General features: G+C 40.8%; 1 pseudogene across 1 annotated transcript; it reads right to left on the reverse strand.

Moving 5' to 3' along the window:
• Positions 1–2,735: 2,735 nt before the first annotated feature.
• LOC145443354 (phosphatidylinositol transfer protein alpha isoform pseudogene) lies at positions 2,736–4,413 on the reverse strand (annotated as a pseudogene). The gene is made up of 2 exons (XR_013916409.1): positions 3,419–4,413; positions 2,736–2,965 (listed from the first exon to the last, which is right to left on the reverse strand). The product of XR_013916409.1 is annotated as a phosphatidylinositol transfer protein alpha isoform pseudogene (transcript).
• Positions 4,414–9,116: the final 4,703 nt, after the last annotated feature.

Genomic DNA, 9,116 nt, shown 5'->3' on the forward strand with positions numbered 1-9,116 from the left:
TGCTCGAAGAACATTGCCCCTGTAATATTGGGAAGTCGCCTCCTCCAGGTTTCCGCAAAACACTCTTTTTACGGCGAAGGTCGAGTCACTATCTTCAGCATGAACTTGTGGCATCATCCTGAAATCAAAATGCATATTCACAACCCAATTAATAGGCACATATGCTTACATGCATAAACTGGAACATTGATAACTTAACGAAGGTCCACAAAAATAGAAGCCGTTACGAAGTATATATATTTTCACAATGTACTTACAAAAATTCAGATGTTTCACTTGCAAAGGCATTGCAGCACAGACTGCTGTGACCCGATACGGTGAACTTACCGCTATAGGAAACATATTCACACACGATCAGTGTATGTGTGGGCAATTAGGCATCGACAAGATGGAAATTTATGGATAGTTTTCATGAAAACCGCATGTACCAGGCAGACGTGGACAACTAGAAAACCAGCAAAGGCCGTGCAATCTTGAATTGAAATATTTAATTTATTAGGAAAAAAATTTAAGAAATTCAAATTTTTCTGTCAACCCCAGGAAATTGTTGCGTTGTCTTCAAAGACGATGCAAAACAAATGTGACTCTATTCCAACTACTAGAAGCAGAGCTATTTGAGTTTTTCGTTGATAATTCCCATCGAACTAGGATACTTTCTCCAGCGAAATTGAGGAAGAAATGGTGACTCAATAAGACCAATACTGTACTGAAGACAACACTCTTCCTCTTCAAATCGCAGAAAACGACAATATTCAGGGCAATACGGCTCTGAGATGCTCCTGATCGATGTGGGGAAGTGATCGATGTCGAAGTGATTATTTTCAGTACTAATGTTAATTTTATTAGTGGGGGAGATTGTGGTGATCGCTATCGTCCCATTTCGGTTTTGTCATCATTGTCCAATTGGTTGATTGTCCGAACGTTATGGGATGTAGGCCTAGGTATAAAACCATTGCGTTTCCATGCATTGCGTGTCTTAGTTAATAAAAGCCTTTGATTTATAGAGGTGTATCCGATTCACTACACATTCCATTGACACGCCACATCTAACCGGACATTCGAGGCTTGCGGTTTTTATGAGAAGCTGAATTAGTACGATGAGATGACAGACATTTTTGATAAAAACGACTAAGTGCTTGAATAGACTGTAGGGTTACCATATTTTTGTGACATAAATTCCGGACGCTCTCTAGCGCCCACTAGTGGATTTTAAATGAGTTATGAGCACATTGTCGACCAATATGACGTCAGACCAGCAAAGCTTTGTCTATCGACTAGAGGTGGTCACTGGTCACCATCCGGTTCAGGAGTATGTGGCCGTGGGTTGTAAGTTGTAACCACGGCCGAAGCCGCATTTTTTCAGCCCCCTCCCGCACAGATTAACACTGATCGGCCCACCGTGCGGTAATCGATGCAACTTCTGGGGGCTTACTATATGCATCTGGTCGTAAATGATTTGAATGAATTACAGAAGAGTGCGGAGAGCTAATCCTCCTCGGTAATCGATAATCGATACCGATAATGATAATAATTAATGATCGTTAAGTTATATTTATATCTGAACAAGACACACAATGTACAGTGCGATAAGACACAATGCGTTGTAATGAACAGATAGGCCCCCGACGTCACAGTTCTTTTCGATGTTGATATTTTTGAAGCCGCGGCCCATCTAGTTCTTTTTATTCCTTGTGAGTGCTTTCTTTCGTCGGATCTTTTTCTGGGCTTTTTATGGCGGCGAAAGAGGAGACCAGATAAGCCTCCGGCGGTAATCGTATCGGGGCCGCCCGATTAGTGGGCCCTTATCGTCACCACTACGCTATCTCCCCGCTTATTGTGGAATTATGTCAATAATATTGGTTCTTCTATATATTACTATATAATTTTGATCCTCTCTCCGCCCACATGATCATAGTTGGCGGTAGAGCTGGTGGAGGATGATGACTTCGAAAATGCAACATGTCACACCGATAAGATTATTTATCAGCCTAATGCCGGTGCACACTGCACCACTGAGCTACATAAACACCGCACATCCTGTGGTTTCCAACCTTTTATGGTCACGACTTCATTTCCAACTTGCCGTGGCCCTGCTGATTACTAATTAAAGGTCGGCAAATTTTCCCAGACTTACTCACAGCCTATTTTGGAAGCTGATCGTTCAACGTCTTCGAAAACCCCAGAATAGAGGCAAACTATCTTTGAATAAAGCAACCAAACAGCCTCAACCAACTCTATGAATATACCGTTACCTTGTAATTGCGATTACCTATTTCTGTAAATAAATGCTATTTCTTATTGCAGTTTTTGCGAGGGTGGTAGTCCCCATATTAAAACGAATATATGTGATACTAAATCGCGCGCAGAGCGAAGAAAAATTTACTAAATCTGCCCAAAAACAATCTTGTTTATGTTGATCTACGAAAAAATGATGAGCTTACTTCAAGCCTTCAAAATTCCGGACATTTAGGCATATTTTAGAAATTCCTCCCGGACGCAGCAAAAACAGTGAAATTCCGGACATGTCCGGGAAATTCCGGACGTATGGCAACCCTATAATAGAGCAGTTTTTCGACAATAATGTTCATACTCAGTAGGACTGATTGTCGGTAGTTCGCTACATATGTTTTTCGCCAGCTGTGTTGGCAGGGACCGTCCGATATACCTGTTTTCAAATATCATATTACCTTAAATTACTAATATCGACGAAGCCAAGATAGTGAGTGGACGTAATGTTTCTGCAATATTGGTTTCTGTACTTTGCAAGCAATACATAAATCGAATATTGCTACACATAGATACTTGAAATCTTTGTCGATCTAAAACACTGGAAGCCTATATTTTAGCTATACAGTATATAGTTACTTGCGTTCAAAGGTCACATTAACAAATTTGTGACATTTCACTTTACAACAAACAATGATACAAAGATATAGCGGAATGACATTAGTTATTCATCATTAGGCTTACCATATTTTGGAAATCTAAAAAGAGGACACTTTTTCAGAAATTTGCAATTTGCAAAACCAGAGTAGAATTCTCAAAAACCGGTGAATTTTTCCCACTTTGAGAGCGGTTAACTGGAAAAAAAAAAAGTTCATCTTTTCCGCTCAGACCTCAAAATACCGTTTTTCTCTCCACATTGCCAGGTGGATGACTATAAAAAAAAGGTCATCTTTTCGTTCAGAGCTAAAATCACCGTTTTTCACTCCGAAATACCCGCCGGAGCGCCACTTCTGTGCTAATTTGCGCCTCATCACTCGCAATTTGCTCTAAATCGGACATAAATTTTCAAATAAGAGGACAAAATCTCAAAAAAGAGGACAAAAGGGCGTCCTCCGAGGACAATTTAAAACAGTCAAAAAAGAGGACAAATCCTCTTAAAAGAGGACGTATGGTAAGCCTATTCATCATTAACGTAACAAAACAAAGGTTATTTAAGCGTATAGCTTCAACATATTCTGTGATCGCAGACTTTACGATCATTTTTCTGACATTCCTCGCGGTTGACCAGAAAATCTCAGCCGGTTAAGCTCATCTTTCGTTTCCGCTTCAAACTTTCTGACGTCATTCATCGTGAGACCGGACCAATTATCCATCCAGCAGTACAGCTGTCTGTGCAGCTTGTGCATGTATCGACGGAAGGCGAGATGGATCCTGCTCTCCACTGTCTCTTGCATGCCAAACCACTGGAAGTGCACGCGAACCAACTTGTAGACGCACACGTGAGGGTGCGACTGGAATTTTCCGCTTTTCATGTCTTGCAGCCAGTTGTCAGTGAGCGGCCCCAGCTTAGATGTTTTCGGCACGAATTTCATCGGGTCTTCGGTTTCTGCATAGTCACGTGGGTCGACTTTATCATTCACCAAATCGATGAAAACAATTTCTCTCTCCTGCAACTCTTCGGGTGTCAGGTTGTGTACGTTGTCTAGCTCACCGAAATCTTCTTTGTGCCATGACTTCACTTCAAAAACGAATTTCTCCTTCATATAATCGGGGTTTGCCATGTCGGTACTGACATACGGGTAGTCATTTTGTGATGTTTGATGCAGCTCCTCGGCTCCCTTCGGCACTAATGCCCGTATAAGCGAGGGTAGTTTAGATCGCAAATGTAATTTCTTGTAAGTGAATTGACCAGAATCACGGGGTTCGTTCACAATTATCTCAACTCCATCTCCCCCACCTGTTTCATGTTTGTTGGCTGCAGCTGTAGACCAAAGGTGAGCGATTCGGTATTGTTCCAAGCTTAGCGGTAAAACGATCCTGTATTCCTTGATAATCATTTTTTTAATGCCGAGTACTTCAGATTGCGTAATGTAATGATGACTGTCCGAATGAAAGATTTCATGAATGTCAAGCAGCTGGAAATTATTATGAAAGCATACCCAATACCCATATACTCTTCCGCAAATGTGGATTTGTATAAATGTTCTATCACTTCGAAAACGTGCGATAACGAGTACCAATACATACAAAATGTCATCACGATTACTGACGACTAAATTTAGCACATAATGGGCCAAATAACCTACATCCTGAAGTTTGGAATCGTAATAAAACTTGCATGAAGATCGCTGATGGCTCGTCGATCGACATTGAATATAAGGGGTGGTAAAATAAGCTTGTCCTCCTTTTAAAGGGAGTGTTGGTAACGATCACGCTTCTGCGCACTCATCTGTGAACTTTTTAAATATTCATTAGAATCTGCCCTTGGATATCAATGGACCATTGTACCCCATCCAAATTGTTCGCATGTGCCCCACCCACTTTTTCAGAGAAAAATATAATAAAAAATTTACAGTCAGAATCAGAATGGCATACGGGGTAACAAATACCTGCTCTGTCTAAGCGTACTAATTTCAAGTACAATTTCAAACACGATCCAGAGGTACATTGATGTAAATTTACGCAGGTTGAAAAAATTAGGTAACTAGTCATTTTCTTACAAAGACTACGGCCCTGGCGAAATTAAACCAAGTTAGGATTACGGCTGGTAAGACAGTGCTAAATCACCCATGCGATGCATAGGCCCGTTCTTGCTGTTGTATTTTAAAAATATTCACGATGTACCATTGTGTCCCTGTATCCACTGCGCCCACCTTCCCCTACACCGACAATCAACATAATACGGACATTGCGAGCCGCTGTTAGGAATAACCAAAAAAGAGCAGCTCATTTTATCGAAGACCTACATCAGCAACTGAGTTGTGATGATTTGATATTTTGAAGAGCATAAAATTTTCAAATCTTCAATCGCTTATAAGCAGGAGAATTTGTGCGGTCGCGGATGTCCTTGTCGCCCGGCAGCAGCGTAAAATCTGAATACGCTAGTAAGCATACCCATTACCATATAGCCAAACGCCAGTTCGCCAAATAGTGATGGTGTCGACTTGCGTGAATTAAAAACGTTTTAATCGCATCATGGTAGTGCTTGTGGTTCTCTTACGAGCTAGCATGTTATTGACCGGGAATATGACCGCGGGCTGGTTCTCACCCAAATTTCTACAGTCAATGTGATACATCACTCTGTTCTTTGTTAAGTTTATGCCATCGCCCGGATTCGGAAAACTAGAAAAATTCAAGCTTTTTCGAATTAGATTAGAATTAGAATTATATAGCTATACACAGATGCAAATTGGAAGTGCTACAATTATGATGGCACTATACAATGGTTCTCAACCGGAGGTCCGCGAAGCCTCGAAATTTGTAAAATGATTGACAATTTTTATTATATTTTCCAATCAGAAAATGCATGAGATAGTTTCGCTTCATAGTTGCTAAAACTTTACGACTCCCGTCATTAACATGGTCTGGTCGTTTGAGATGAAATATCTGACAGTACAAACCAAATTGCCAATAGCCTGCTGATACAAACATGTTGCTGTTTGGAGATGTTTTGTTGGGGATTGTTGAAAATTGAAATGTTGGAGATCGCAACGTCAAACGGGGTGACTTCGAAATGAATTTTTTCCTTATATGGCCGAATGAAGGAATTGAAACTTCGCTACGAAATATATCTTTTCTGTGATGTATCCACTAAACAACTTCAAGATGAGATGCTAGATAGACTAGACTGGGCGTGATATGTTCACTCTCACCAAATGCTGTCTTCCGGATCGTTACGCATTAATATCACATTCGCAACCAATATATCTTGGAGGAAATGGATTTTCGGCACTCGTTCGTATCAAACCGAAGACGCAATCATCAAATCAATCATCCAATTGACCAAGCCTATTTTATGTAGACAAAAAGATTTTCTGTTTAACTTACAAATTTCCCATTAGTGCGTTCTAATTCGTGTTTGTTATTGTTTAGTTTCAAATTGATATGTTACTAGTACCGTACACTTCAAGTTTTTATTGTTGCCATTGTTACATTGCGGACTTCATGGTATGTAATTTCTGATTGTTGCGTCATATTTAGCCTTTCTGGTTTTGCTTTTCATTCTGTTTGAATCCCTTCAGTGTGCCGTTAACTCTTGAAAAGAGGCACCCGAAAAGTCTTCGAGTTGAATATCTATATTACTACAATGGATGTTGTATTGAAAATTAATATTTGCACAGGACAAATGACGTTTGCACGATAATTGAGCTAATTTTGAACGAAAACTTGAGGGGGTCCGCGAAGGTCCATGATGGTCCGAAAGAGGTCGGCGCAGACAAAAAGGTTGAAAACCCCTGCACTATACGTTTACAAAGTTGCAAGTAACAATTGAAGTTATATCATTGTTTCACGCTCATTGAATCTCTTTTGAAGTAGTCACCTCGGAGAAGGGGGAGTAATAAGCCCGAGATGTACTTATAACACATTATTTTATAAATACCGATTCCCCAACCAATTTGTCAAAATTTCATGTATACAGTACTGTAAGAAATAAACTTGCCGGAGTTGCTCGTGATCCGAATTAGGTCATTTCGCTTTGTCTTGGATGTTTAGCAATCAAACCCTTTGGAAATGTGTGGGCTCTGAAGTCGGGCTATTGCGCCCGCAAAAATGTATTATATAAATGCGACAGTAAGACTATATCTTATAAATATCATGATGAAATACATTAAAAAAATATTTAATCATGTCGTTCCAGTAATTAGATTTTTACTTTATATTTGATCAATATTTTTATAACGTTTCTTGGGGCTTTCGTGCGCCACATGCGGCGCGAGGGCCGCAGTTTGCCCACCTCGGATCAAACAGGATTTTTTCGCTAACCAATGACGCTGTCTGGTTCGTGATACCAACAACATGTGCAATTGTGCATTGTGTAATCTATTCTGATGGCTATTCGCGGCCACTGTGTAGTATTATCACTGAGCTTCTAGCTGTCTACTTAGACAGATACCTTTACAAGTCGGATTCGAAATGTATTCTCCACAGACAACATGCTTGTCTGTCATCAAAACAATACGGAACCCATCGCATGCTCAATCAAGCATATCATAACACCACACACTGCCCGTTTAATATTACGTTGGTCTCTGAATCAGCGCACGGTAATTAGTAATTACATTATAATACCAGTGCCCAAGATGCTATCACATCCTGTTTGTGAATCAAATGGCATTGCCACCTGCAAATTCTCCAACGATTGATTCATATGCCTTGCTATGATCCATCTCTAATACTATATTGAATGTGCTGGAAACAGACCTGGATATAACAAGATCGATTCTAATGCTCCCGGCCGACCACCTTTCGTAAAGTGCTATCATAAATATATTTAATGTACTGCTTATTATCTACTATAGGTGTGATACGTTGGATCGCTATTATGATGCATCCGTCCTGCGCCAAATATTAGATCATGGTTGTTGCGGTAACATTTGGCAATACCCAAACAGCGAAATATCACTGTTTGTGACGGTGTTATTTCTTGCGAACTCATGCGTAGGCTACTTTGAATATGGAAGATGTAGATACATTACATTACATTGTGAACCACATTGTAATTGCCTGACTCTACATGACGAACCACGAATAGCTTTCATGCCTGGTTTGCAGAAAACTATATACGCCGCGCGACTATATAGTGACAGTCTTGTTGTTATCGATGGCTGTATAGTTTAGTGCATAATTGAAGACGAGAATAAATTAAATCATGATTGCCTTATCGATTCCAGAATAGCCTTGAATGCCCTCCAGCAGGTATAAGAGCACACCCTGGTGTGAACTGCACATATAAACCTGTCACTGATGACGATGCGGAGTATTTTACTGTATAATTTACACCGCATATCACATTCCCCGAAACATATGCGTTCGACCTTGCTATTAGCATAGCAGATCGCAGCGAGCCACCCTGGAAAACCAGTGAACCTTTCCTTAAATCATGGGCGGGCAACTTCTCTAGTCGGCGGGCCGCATATAGGAAAATTAGGTACTTGGCGGGCCGGATTGCTGAAACGATACATCATTCGCTCATTTATCCACATATACAAGGAATGTATGAATGAATAACGACAGCAATGTCACCTCAAAGCCATTTCTCGCCAATAGTGACGAAGACAATGTGGATTTGAGAATAGCATTGTCATACAGGCGACGCCATGTTGTCTGCTTCTATCTGATCAATCAACACACCGTGCAATCTTTAATTAAGATTTCAAGGTGTTCCATAAGCCCCAAATTTACCAAGATATCAATTCATTATGGTTGAGTAGGTGACGAGATGTCGTCGTTGTTCAACTGTGCGGCCTAGTTAATCTCGATATTTCATTTATGCGGTCCGCGACCCGTTTTGAGTTGGCGACCCCTGGCATAAACGGTGTCTTACAAAAGCCTAGAAGTGTGCCGTGCTACAAGTCGGCGGTTACGGAATCAAAAATAAGAAATACCAGCCTGGTGTAAATGACCATTGTCGTCGACGAACACCATGATTACCACAAACGACATTAGGGTTGAGTACATCGTAAATGCAGATAACGCAAGTCTTCTCGCTTTGACGAACTTACGCGTAAGCTCCACTCTCGCACGCTGCGTTACACGGATATAATAACAAACAGTCACTAACATTTGACGTAGCAAGCAAGTAGTGGGGAATCTCGGCAGTCTGGGTCCGCGGACGACATTATCATGTAAGACGGAAAACTGTCCGCGGGCCGGACAAAATCCCTTCGCGG

The sequence above is a fragment of the Botryllus schlosseri genome, chromosome 7 (assembly GCF_051294905.1).
Source record: "Botryllus schlosseri isolate E-star chromosome 7, Bs_hap1, whole genome shotgun sequence".
Classification (NCBI taxonomy): Eukaryota; Metazoa; Chordata; class Ascidiacea; order Stolidobranchia; family Styelidae; genus Botryllus; species Botryllus schlosseri.